Here is an 11,582-nt window from a genome sequence, read left to right as displayed (position 1 = left end):
CTCAGATTCTGACCGCGTGTACCAGTCTTGCTCAGGTGGTCTCTGTTCCGGCCACAGGAGCCACTTCTCAGGCCGGGGGAGGTGCTTAGACTCCCGCCGCCCGCACACCAAAGCAGGTGGTACAGGGATTACAGACACCAGGGGTACCACTAGCCCTGCCGATTGCAGTTGCTCAGGACTATGTGGTACATGTCATGCCTGATGATAAGCAATGTCGATTGGAGAGGTTTGGGAGACTCCAGCCTCCATCTTTCAGTGGTACCAAGAGAAATGATGCGCAGGGCTTCTTGGATAGGTGTCAGAGGATACTCCGTACAACAGGTATTCTGGAGACCAGTGGGGTCTCGTTCACTACCTTTCAGTTCTCTGGGGCTGCCTTTAGTTGGTGGGAGGCTTACGAGAGGCGTAGGCCAGTCGGCGCAGCACCCCTTATATGGCAGCAGTTCTCCGATCTATTTCTAGAGAAGGTCGTGCCTCAGTCCCGTAGGGAGGAGCCGCGCAGGCAATTTGAGCAGATTCGTTAGGATGATATGTCTGTGATACAGTATGAGATGCGATTCTTGGAGTTGGCCAGTCATGCTATCTGGTCGGTTCCCACAAACAGGGTGAGGATCAGGATGTTCACAATTGGCCTCACTTTTCAACTGCGATGTCTTATGACTAGAGATAGAGTGTCTGGTGCTACTTTCGACGAGGTTGTCGACATTGCTCGTCAGATTGAAATGGTTCGCAGCCAGGAACGGGTTGAGAGGGAGGCCAATAGGCCTCGTGGACAGGGTGAATTTGGCGGTGTTCCTTCTGGGGGCAGTTCCACCACGGTAGGGGTCGTCCTTTCAGACATGCTCAGACGGCTCGCCCAGTCCACCATGGTGCATCATCTGGCCACGGGTCACACAGTCATCAGCAGGGCCAGTCGTCGTTCAGTGTACTACCAGCGCAGAGTTCTCACCATGCCTCTCCAGCTCAGGTTTCCACGGGTAGTTCCTCTGGGCACTAGGAGCAACAATTCTGTCAGGGGAGGGGTTGTTTTGAGTGCGGAGATTCTGGTGAAGGTTATGTGAGCATGTAATTTTTACGCTATAAATATATTCCTACAAAATTAATAAATAAATTAGTTCTATATATTTTTAGATTTCTTTAGGATTTGTTGGTATTTATTTGGAATTATTTGCATTTTTAGTCGCATTTTTCATTTTTAAAGTTATGAAAACTAATAAAAAATATTTTAAACCTTCATCATCTTGCATTATTAGGTTTTTAATTTAATTACACAGCTTAATCATATTATTTAAATAAAATCACAAAAATCGTTTATGTTTGACACTTTTTAGTTTCAATATTAAAACTAGTAATTTTTCTTTTTTAAAAAAAAAACTTAAGATTAACTAATTGTGTAAATAATGCAAATAGATAATTAGTGTAATTTTATAACCTAAGGTAATTTAGTGTTTAATTTAGGATTTAATTAAAATTAATTAGATTTTAAAATTAATTAAACAAAAAGGGTTTTAACTAACCTAAAATCGGACTGGGCTAGTGATTAACCAAGCCCAACCCCAAAAATCAAACAAAAAACCAGCCCAATCCCCAAACTTAACCCAAACTACCCAAGCCTAACCCCTTTTAAACCGATCTAGCCCCCATATAAACCAAACGGCGTCGTTTGGCACCAATCAATCCAGTCCGTTGGTTTTTGATAGATCTAACGACCCGGAACTCACCCCCATTCCCACATATATATATATGTCCTAACCCTCCCTTACCCCCTCATTTCAAACCCCACTCTTTCACATCTCTCTCTATGCCGCCCTAACACTACAAACCCTAGCCGCCATCTCTGCCCTTAACCACCACCAAACCCTAGCCGCCCTAGAATCCTCCTCCCATGCCGCCGCCGGGAATCGCCTAAGGCGGCGGTAAAGCCTAAAACCACCCCAAATCAACCCCACTCTTTCCCATACTCCTCCTAAACCCCATATCACAAATCCTCATCCCAAAACCCCCATAAAAACCCAATAATCTTATACCTAAAAATGGCCGAAACCCTAACGCTGCTTTAGCCCCGCCGCCGAAAATCGCCTACGGCGGAGGTGGAACTCTAAACCTACTCAAACTCACCCCATACCTTCCTCTCACTCTCCTAAACCTCATTTCACCAACCAAATCCCCAAAAAACCCTACCAATAATCATAGATCTTAGATCTAGGGTCTCCGAAACCCTAGATCTGTTTTTCAAAATACTAAATCCAACCTAGTCCGTCCAAAAAATCCTCCTGTCAAGATCTCCCATTAAGGATCTCAGATGAGAGTCTTGGAACGAGGGGTTTTTCACGGCTAGATCCTCTTTTTATATATATTTTTCTATTATTTTCCATTCCGCTTTCTTCCTTATTATTATTGCATGTTTTATTGTTGTTACTGTTTTTATTTATTATTATTCGTTATGTTGCTTAAACTAATTAAGTAATTAAATATATTTAATTAAGATAAATTAAAAAACACTGTAGATTAATTTATTTTTCCTTTTTGCTTTTTGTTTTATTTATTTATTTTATTATCATTATATGTTTTATTTTTATTATTAGTTCTGCGTTTATTTTTAGTATTACTGCTTTATTTATTTTTGTTAAGTTAATTGCCATTATTTTTTATTTGTTACTGTTTGTTTAAGTAATTGTTAAGAACTGGGCCTCACTAAAGTGGCACGTTCTATTTAGCCCATAGCTTTGCTAAAAAGCTTAAGAGCCCAAGCCCTTAGGACAAGAGTCATCTGACTCAGGCCTAGAACCAACTTGGTTCTGAGGTAATTCAAAGACCCTTAAGGGTCTGTTTTGGAATCCTAATTCTGAAAATTATATAGAAAATACTAGAAACTTCTAGAATAGGGACAATTGTCCCAATGATGAGTAGAAAAATAGGGATAAGATCCAAAAATATTCAAAAATTAGACACTTGTCCATTTTCTGAGATAAGGAAGGTACTAGAAAACATTTCAGTTAAGAAAGATGCCATTTCCCTAACTTATAGGGAATTCTAGCAGATTCTTTTGTACCCTAATTCTTATCCCTTTTCACTCCTTTACTCTATAAATACACTCTTCTATTTTCATTATAAGGGCGGACAATATACACCTTTACAGAGCTGAAAAAAATCCACATTTTTACTTACACCTGAATACAGACTGAAATAGCTATACACACTTACAACACACAGAAATATTTCTAGACCGCCTTAAGATTTAGCTCTCTTTCAAAAGAAAAACTTCTGAAAATCAACTTTGATCTTTCAGAATCAAAAAATACATTCCTTTCCTATTTTAAAATCTGGTCATCTTTCTTATTCTGCTAGGTTTCACTGTTGCTGTTTTACTCAAGTTCAGAGATTTATTTTCTTTTAGCTGTCTATTTGTTTGCTACTATCAAGGTACTCTCTTAACAAATATAAAGTTTTATTCTGTTTTATCATGATTCTTTTGCTGTTTATTGAAGTTTGTGATTGGTTTGAATATGACTTTATGCTTAAGTTAAGTTATTACATAAATCGTTGTTAGTAAAAGTTGTATGTTTAAGAATTGTGTGTAAATTCATGAAGAGTTAATTATTTACTAGGTTGTTTAAGGTATATTAGCTATAATGTTAAAGTGTTCTAAAAAGATTATAAAATCTATTTAAAGCTTTCATACATTCATAAAATCTGCACGTTCATATGTAATAGTAAGAACAAGAAGAAGCATTTTTAGAAAATTTGTTAGAATAGTAATAGGCAGATTTTTACCACTGTCCATGTTAGTAAGATGTAATAATTTAGTTTTTTTTTCTCTTATGCAATGTGCTAGTTTAATTAGCAGTTTTATTATGTAGTTAAACAATCAAATATAGTAATTTTGATGCTATTAGTTTTTAAAATCATAAAAGTCAGATTTTACAAGCAAACTTGACAGTAACCATAATATATTTTCAGGCCCAACACCAATTGGGTTCATGGAATTGTATTCTAATTTTCTGTTAAATAAAAATGAGTTGATTAAAGGTCTTTACACTTTAAATTTTCAAATACAAATGAGTTTTTAACTTATCACTTTAACACAAGTTAATAAGAAAATGAAGACTTAGGCAATAAGTAGGAAATTATCCAAATTCAACCTAAATTTCGATTTATTTTATGCATATCACAATATTCCTTTTTAACTTCTGTTTTAAAAGATAAACAGTAGGAACATTTTGCAATTGCTGTTACAAACATTAAACTCGTTCAAATAAATACGAATTGGGCCAGAGCCACTTGGACTCATTATCACCAGGCCCAAATTTCTTTAGATAATTTCATTTATTGGTCCACAAATGAATATTGGGTCAGAGTCATTTGGACTCATTATTAGGCCCGAATCTTCGTGAATTAAATATGTTTAATTGATCGAATGTTTAATAACATTGTATTGGGACAGAGTCATTTGGACTACATGGTAACCAGGCCCAAAGCGTTTTGACTGAATTCATTTAGCTGCTTTTTAAATATACACTGGGCCAGAGTCAATTGGACTCAAACATGCCCAAATTCTTTTTTTTTAAAATTAATTCAGTAGCTGGTCCAGATAATGGATAATATCATCTCGGGCCAGAGTCCATTTGGACTCAGCCTTATCAGGCCCAAAGCCCTTTTAAATATAGATCTATTTGGCAGTTCATACATAAGCTGCCCCTATTTGATTCAAACAAATATATCACATAGTCTTGGACCTTTACACTTAGTCACATGACATAAAGTATTTAGCATAACTTTAGGTACTCATAATTGAATTAATTATTACAATTATGTACACGCATGCGTGATATAGTTGTGGTGCCAAAACAAAACCAAGGTACATATTCGCGTGATCATGGTCAAACAATCTTAGTAATTAAAATGCCTTAATATTCATAGAAAATGCTTTAGACGCGACTTAATCTATCATCGTGATTATGTACATGGTCGCGTGACATAATTACGATTTTCAAAATAAATTCAAGGTAGTGTTCGCGCGACTTTGACCCAAACATTTTTTTCTTAAATAAACTAAGTGTCGTGAATTGTGTACATGTACGCATGACACGATTTTTGACACACATTAAAAACTAAACGAGTATACGTACGTGTAACTCGTCTTAAGATAATTCTTTAAATACGAATATTCGAGTAATTAAAAGCGGTATAGGGTAAAATACACATAGGTCCTAAAATAAGTAATTAACTAAAAAGAGCTAAGTATAAATCATTAAGCGACAGTGCTAAAATTACAAAACTCGGGAGTACCTAATACCTTCTCCCTGGTTAACAGAATTCCTTACCCGATCTTCTAGTTGCGCAGACTTTTAACGGAGTCAAAATTTCCTCGATTTGGGATTTAAAAATAAATGGTGACTCTGAACACCATAAGTAATTTCGAGTGGCGACTCTGAATAAATAAATAATCCCAAATTCAAAAAATATCACTTCAATTGGAAAAACTCTTTTATTCGCATCCCCCTATAGGGAAAAAGGAGGTGTGACAACTCTGGCGACTCTACTGGGGATTGAACCTAGAATATTTGGTTCAGGGTTCAAGAATTCGAGCTTTTAAAATATGATTCTTACTCGGCTTTTTTAATTGTGATATTATTGTTCTTATGGGCCTAATGTGCTAATTTCTACTTATTTACCGCTTTGATATTATTTGAATTGTATTTAAACTGCCTTCTTTCGCCTCCCTTCCGAGTCTTCTAAAAAATGGTGCACACGTTCGCGTGGCCCGTCTTTCTGTTAGAGGTCGTACCAAAATAGAACGAGGATGGATCAGCCACTAGGCCGGGTAGACTTTCGTGCTCCCGGTACGTCGCTCCCACCTCGGCTCGAGTTGTCCGCTCGGGTAAGCCAGGTCTAGAACACATCTCCAGTTTTAAACCTAGAATAACAAAACCTCATGCCGGATCCCTAGTAGGAACGATTATTTGCATCACGTGCATTTGACTTAGGGGACTTAACACAGGGGTTGGGTCCGTCTAGGACAGGTGTACCCTAAATGAAAGACCATCCTGATGCATTTTACCTGCTACGTGTGCATTTATTTGTTTCGACTTGTGTGTTGACCGGTTAAGAAAAGAAAATAACAGAAAAACCAAGAGTGAGGTAGAATAGCAAATTCACCCTGGTTTGAAAATCCCTGTATTTGAAAATGCCTCAAAACTCTGCCAAAATTTTTGAAAAAACAAAAGAGAGAAAGAAAAAGAAAATGTATTTCAAAAATGAAAGTGAGTCAATATCATGCTTTTTCCAATTATGTCAAAACTGACCGAACTACGCGGGTCTGATTCTCACCAGATGTGAGATACGTAAGCAAATCTTATCGGTACCGTCCCCAATTTTTCTAAACAAATAAATAAAGTATGTCAAAAAATAAAACCGACCCAGCTTCGGTTAAGTCTTGCGTCGTTCTTACCGGGATAGCCTTAGAACACCTTACATTGTCAAAGTGCTGTTTTCGCTAAGAACAGACATGTCTGTCAATAAATAAACATTTTTTCCCAGAAAAGTGCCTTACTTCGGCCTCAAAACTTTGTTCAAGAGTAAGAAGGGGCCACTATTACAAAAACGACCGTTCTGGTCGATGTTGCACAAATATCCATCCTTTAGGTGATTTTTCTTTAAAAAATTAAAAACCTGTTCTTGCAAAAAGAGTCTGTTGGTCTTGTCTTTCAAAATTAGAGTCAACCTTTAATCCTACCCGCTCACAGATACATAATGAATACCGTCCAGAATCCACCGTTGAACGCCATAGAGCAAGCTCCACTACAGCTCCAAATGTTGTGGTATGATTTAGACAAAAAGGGTCAAGACTGGGTAGTCGAACATCTGTGGTGCTCTCACTGATATCATAAAAGTTAAGCCACGAAATGATCTAATCAAGGCTTTAGTGACCTTTTGGGATCCTGTCCGTAATGTCTTCCGTTTTTCAAACTTCGAGCTCACTCCCACCTTGGAGGAAATAACGGGTTATACAGGTTTTGGTCGGGGTTTGAGAAATCAATAGCTCATATTCCCTAGGCCCATGTTAGTGCGTCGTTTCTTTGATATCATGAACACCAGTAAGCAAACTAATATGGTTAAACAACCAATAGTCACTTTGAACACCTCAGTTTTGTTCTGTGGTGAATATGGAGGTGAGAAAGGGCAGTTGATGTTGTCCTCTGGAAATAACAACGAATTTACATAGGCAAATGTTAGGGGGATGGTTATCAAATCTAAGTTCTGGGCAGACCAACGCGAGGATGATGATGAAGAGGACTGGGGTTATGAATATGCTGGGAACTCGACTGAGGAAGATGATCAAGATAGTGAAAATGAGGGTGTGCTTTTCATTGGATCACCATCTTTGCCAAAAATTGGCAGCTCTACGATGGTAAGTTCCAGCAGCAAACTCAATGCAAAAGCATCAATTTTTGTGCCTAAAACTGGACAACAACATATAGGAACAAGCACAATAGGTGCTTCTCTGTTGAAAAATGCAGCACAAATTAGGCCTGGACAGCAGCAGAGTAGTACAATCACACCAGCTGCTACCTTTGTGGAGGATCAATATACAACAATACCATCAGTTATTGAACAGTAGCAGCAAATTGCAAACTTGCCAGATGCAGTAATATCAACTTCAAACACTGAACAACAATAGAAAGAATTAGCAGCAGCACTGTCGAGTGCTAGACAACAGCAACAAAATGCAACCATGTCAGCTGCTTTAATATTGCCTTCGAAGGCTGGAAAGCAGCAGCAGGATTTAAATGCACCACTGATCACTTTGGAGGACAGAAAATTACTAGACACGATGGTAAGTTCCAAACCTCTAAACTCGCTAAACCTTTCTGCTTTTAGCACTGGTCGTGTGGGTAAGAACAAGAATAAGATACAAGGCATAGAACTACAACAAAACAAGTTAACTTTGGCAAATACGCACGATGGGAATGTATTGATGAAACAGGGTCTTGATCAAATCTTGCCACTTCCAGTGAATGTGGGAAGGGATGTTTATGAGGATGGAGAGGAAGATGCAATATTGCAACAATGCCAGGCAGAGGCAGTCAAAAAAGGTGATTTATCACCTATGCATAGTGGACAAAGTAAGAAGACCCATACAAGGAAGAAGAGTTGGGACGACAAGTTGAATGAGGAAGTAAATATTAGGCGACTTCCAATGAGAGTTGAAAAACAAAAACAAGTTTCCCCAACTACATCTACAAGATCCAATCGTTCAAAAAAGAAGTCATGAATTTTGAAGACATTTTAAAGAGGTGTGGAGAAGATGAAAAGGAATTACAACTTGAAGAAGTTACAAGTTTGGGCAAGAAGGGACAAGACTTTAATTCATACTACATTTTATTCTATCACTTTATTAGTATAGTCATTTGTAATATCATCATAGAGTATGTTATACACTCTGTGATGATCATAGAATATTTGGTGCTTTCTAGTTCTTACTTTTTACATGCATGCTAGTAGGTGAGGCTATTTTATGCCTCGATAGGATTAGTAAGGTAAGGTTTAGCCTAGTTTGTGTTGCTTTAGTCCTATGCCTTTGGAAAGATATCCAAACGGCTATGAGATTATATGCCCTTGTGAGACTTTGTCGGCAGCTACACCATGATCCTCTACATGAGGTTGCCATCATAAGACAATGAGAGGCGCAGAGGAGTGACTATATAGCCAAGGCATACAGGCAACATTACTGGTGCTATTCTCCCCCTTATTTTGTACTCTTCCTATGTGGTTTCTTTCTTTCTTTTATTTTATTATTATTAATAAAATAGCTACTAGGCATGCCTAGTAGTATAATTTGCCAAAAAAAAAAAAAAACAAATAGTTACTTGGGTTTGATGCGACCAAAATGAGAGAGTCTTATCAGTGAAAACCCACACGGGTACCATAGGGCGATGGTAAGAAGAGAAATTGAAAATGAGAGAGTGTCGTTAGTGAAAACTCACAAAAAGCACTACAAGGCGATGGTGAGAAGAGAAATGAGAGAGGTTAGCTGGTGAAAACCCTCAAAGGGCACCACTGATAGAAAAGAGGATAATTGGTCACTGACATGGACACAGTCCTGAGCAAGGTTTCTCAATCTTGAGGTATAAGTTATGATGGATTTCTGAGAGTTGGACGGTTCGCACAGATAAGGCATCCAGTCCAAAAGGCATGTCATATTCATTGAAGTCCGCATACACTCCAGATAAGTCCTTCTTTCCTTTCCCCGAAAGGGATACCTCTTGTCTAAATTCTTTTATCCATTCCGTCGTTTATTTTCTCTCAATCCCTTTCGGTCTAATTCTATTCTAAATTAAGACAAAGAAAGGGTGACAAGACTGATTTACAAGGTTCTCGCTTAATACAAGCTAGCACGCAAAAGCACCTAGCCTCGACAGGTTCATCGAGTCGACTGGCCAAGATGGCTGATGCCTTGAAATCAAGAATTCCCGAAAGGAAATGGATCAAAGTCAAAATGCTGCAAAGGCAAAAGAAAGTTAAGTCCCACGTGATTAACCGCCCTGATAAAGTTTTGGAAGAATCCAGATCTTCAGGGTTAGAAATGAAACCTATCCCCAGCGAGCCAGCAAGCAGTTGAGGTCTTCGTCAAAAAGACGGGCCGAGATCAAGTGACCAAAATAATTAAGGCCACAAAACCAACTATCGTTTCAAACTGACAAATTGTTCTTTGTTTGAAGAAAACAGGAAAGAGGTGCAACCCGAAAGCAACCTTGCAAGAAGCAGGGGCAACCAAAAGAAATTGCGCAAGGGCTAGAAACAGCTTTGCAAAAGCAACTTCAAAAGGGAAGACTCATCCAAATTCTTCCCCGCATTCACTTATTCTCTGAAAATAAAAGAAGAAATGATGTTAAGGTGGTATAGGGCCTCCAATCCCTAGTTTCGCCTTTTCCAACATAGGGCTTCCATTCCCTAGTTGATGCCTTTCCAATATAGGATCCCACTCCCTAGTTGATGCTAGTATAACCTGATGCCAACATAAGGTCGCCACTCTCTAGTTAATGCCAGCATAACCTGATGCCAACATAGGGTCTTCCATTCCCTAGTTGATGCCAACATAGGGTCCCACTCCCTAGTTGATGCCAGCATAACCTGATGCCAACACAGAGTCCTGCATTCCCAAGTTGATTCCAACATAGGGTCCCACTCCCTAGTTGATACCAGCATAACCTGATGACTTTCCAACATAGGGTCCCACTCCCTAGTTGATGCCAGCATAACCTGATGCCAACATAAGGTCACTACTCCCTAATTGATGCCAGCATAACCTGATGCCAACATAGGGTCTTTTATTCCCTAGTTGATGCCAACATAGGGTCCCACTCCCTAGTTGATGCCAGTATAACCTGATGACTTTCCAACATAGGGTCCCACTCCCTAGGTGATGCCAGCAAAACCTGATGACTTTTCAATATAGGGTCCCACTCCTAGTTTATGCCAGCATAACCTGATGAGTTTCCAACATAGGGTCCCATTCCTAGTTGATGCCAGCATAACCTGATGAGTTTCCAACATAGGGTTTCACTCCCTAGTTGATGCCGACATAACCTGGTGACTTTTCAACATAGGATCCCACTCCCTAGTTGATGCCAGCATAACCTGATGACTTTCCAATATAGGGTCTCCACTCCCTAGTAGATTTCACTTTTAGACATAGGGTCTCTACTCCCTAGTCTACATTTACTTTGGGTAAACCATTCCCGCCTTTTACCGCTTTCAATAATGAAGTCGTGTAGAATTTTGTTACAATAACTCACTAAATTTTTCTAGTTAAAACTGGGGCAGAAAATTTCGTTTGTTTGTTTTGATTCCTGAGCAGGTTATACCTTAAAACACTAGGTTCGAGACGACCAAAAGAAGAAGTCTTAATCCAGAATAAAAGAAAAGAAGAAGAGGAAAAGCTGAACCCAAAGTACAGAAGTGGAGAGGATGTGGATTGCTCAAGACAAGATTGAAGTCACCAGTTTTGTATGTCCTGTCTTGATCCGAAAAGATGAAAAAGATTGAACCAGCACATGTGGTCTACAAGCATCAAGATTCATATTAGAGTCTCCATAAAGAACCAGCCAAGACTCAAGATCAAGCTTCGAAAATTTACAAATAGGAATCTTGTAACTCGTAGCCGATAGGCTTAGTTAGTTTTCGTCATTTTTTACTTTGGTGTAATAAGGAGCTCAGCAGCAGTAACAACAACAATAGCAGTGAAATCACAGCTTTCCGGTAGTCCCAGCTACCAAAATTTCCAGAACTACACTGACCTGATTCCTTTATAGCCAAGGATATGTAGGCAACCTTTGAAGCAAGGTTTAGTCAAACTTTTATAAAATGCTTTCCATGGAGTATCAAAACGGGTAAAATTTGTTCGTGACTGCTCACTTTGTCTTTGCCCGAGAACTCTTCGTGTTTGCGAGTAAAGAGGGACAGATGTGAGCATGTCATTTTTACCCTATAAAAATATTCCTACAATATTAATAAATAAATTAGTCCTATTTATTTTAAGATTATTTTAGAATTTTTTGGTATTTATTTGGAATTATTTT

The 11,582-nt window shown here is 38.5% G+C and overlaps 1 long non-coding RNA gene across 1 annotated transcript; it reads left to right on the top strand.

Moving 5' to 3' along the window:
• The first annotated feature begins 3,130 nt into the window (after positions 1 to 3,130).
• Positions 3,131 to 11,290, top strand: LOC108944804 (uncharacterized). The gene is made up of 2 exons (XR_011411185.1): positions 3,131 to 7,411; positions 7,521 to 11,290. It is a non-coding gene; the product is annotated as an uncharacterized lncRNA (long non-coding RNA).
• The last annotated feature ends 292 nt before the right edge of the window (positions 11,291 to 11,582 follow it).

The sequence above is a fragment of the Nicotiana tomentosiformis genome, chromosome 9, assembly GCF_000390325.3.
Source record: "Nicotiana tomentosiformis chromosome 9, ASM39032v3, whole genome shotgun sequence".
Taxonomy (NCBI): domain Eukaryota; kingdom Viridiplantae; phylum Streptophyta; class Magnoliopsida; order Solanales; family Solanaceae; genus Nicotiana; species Nicotiana tomentosiformis.
The sequence above is the reverse complement of the archived record's forward strand: the minus strand, read 5'-3'. Positions and strand labels throughout refer to the sequence as shown.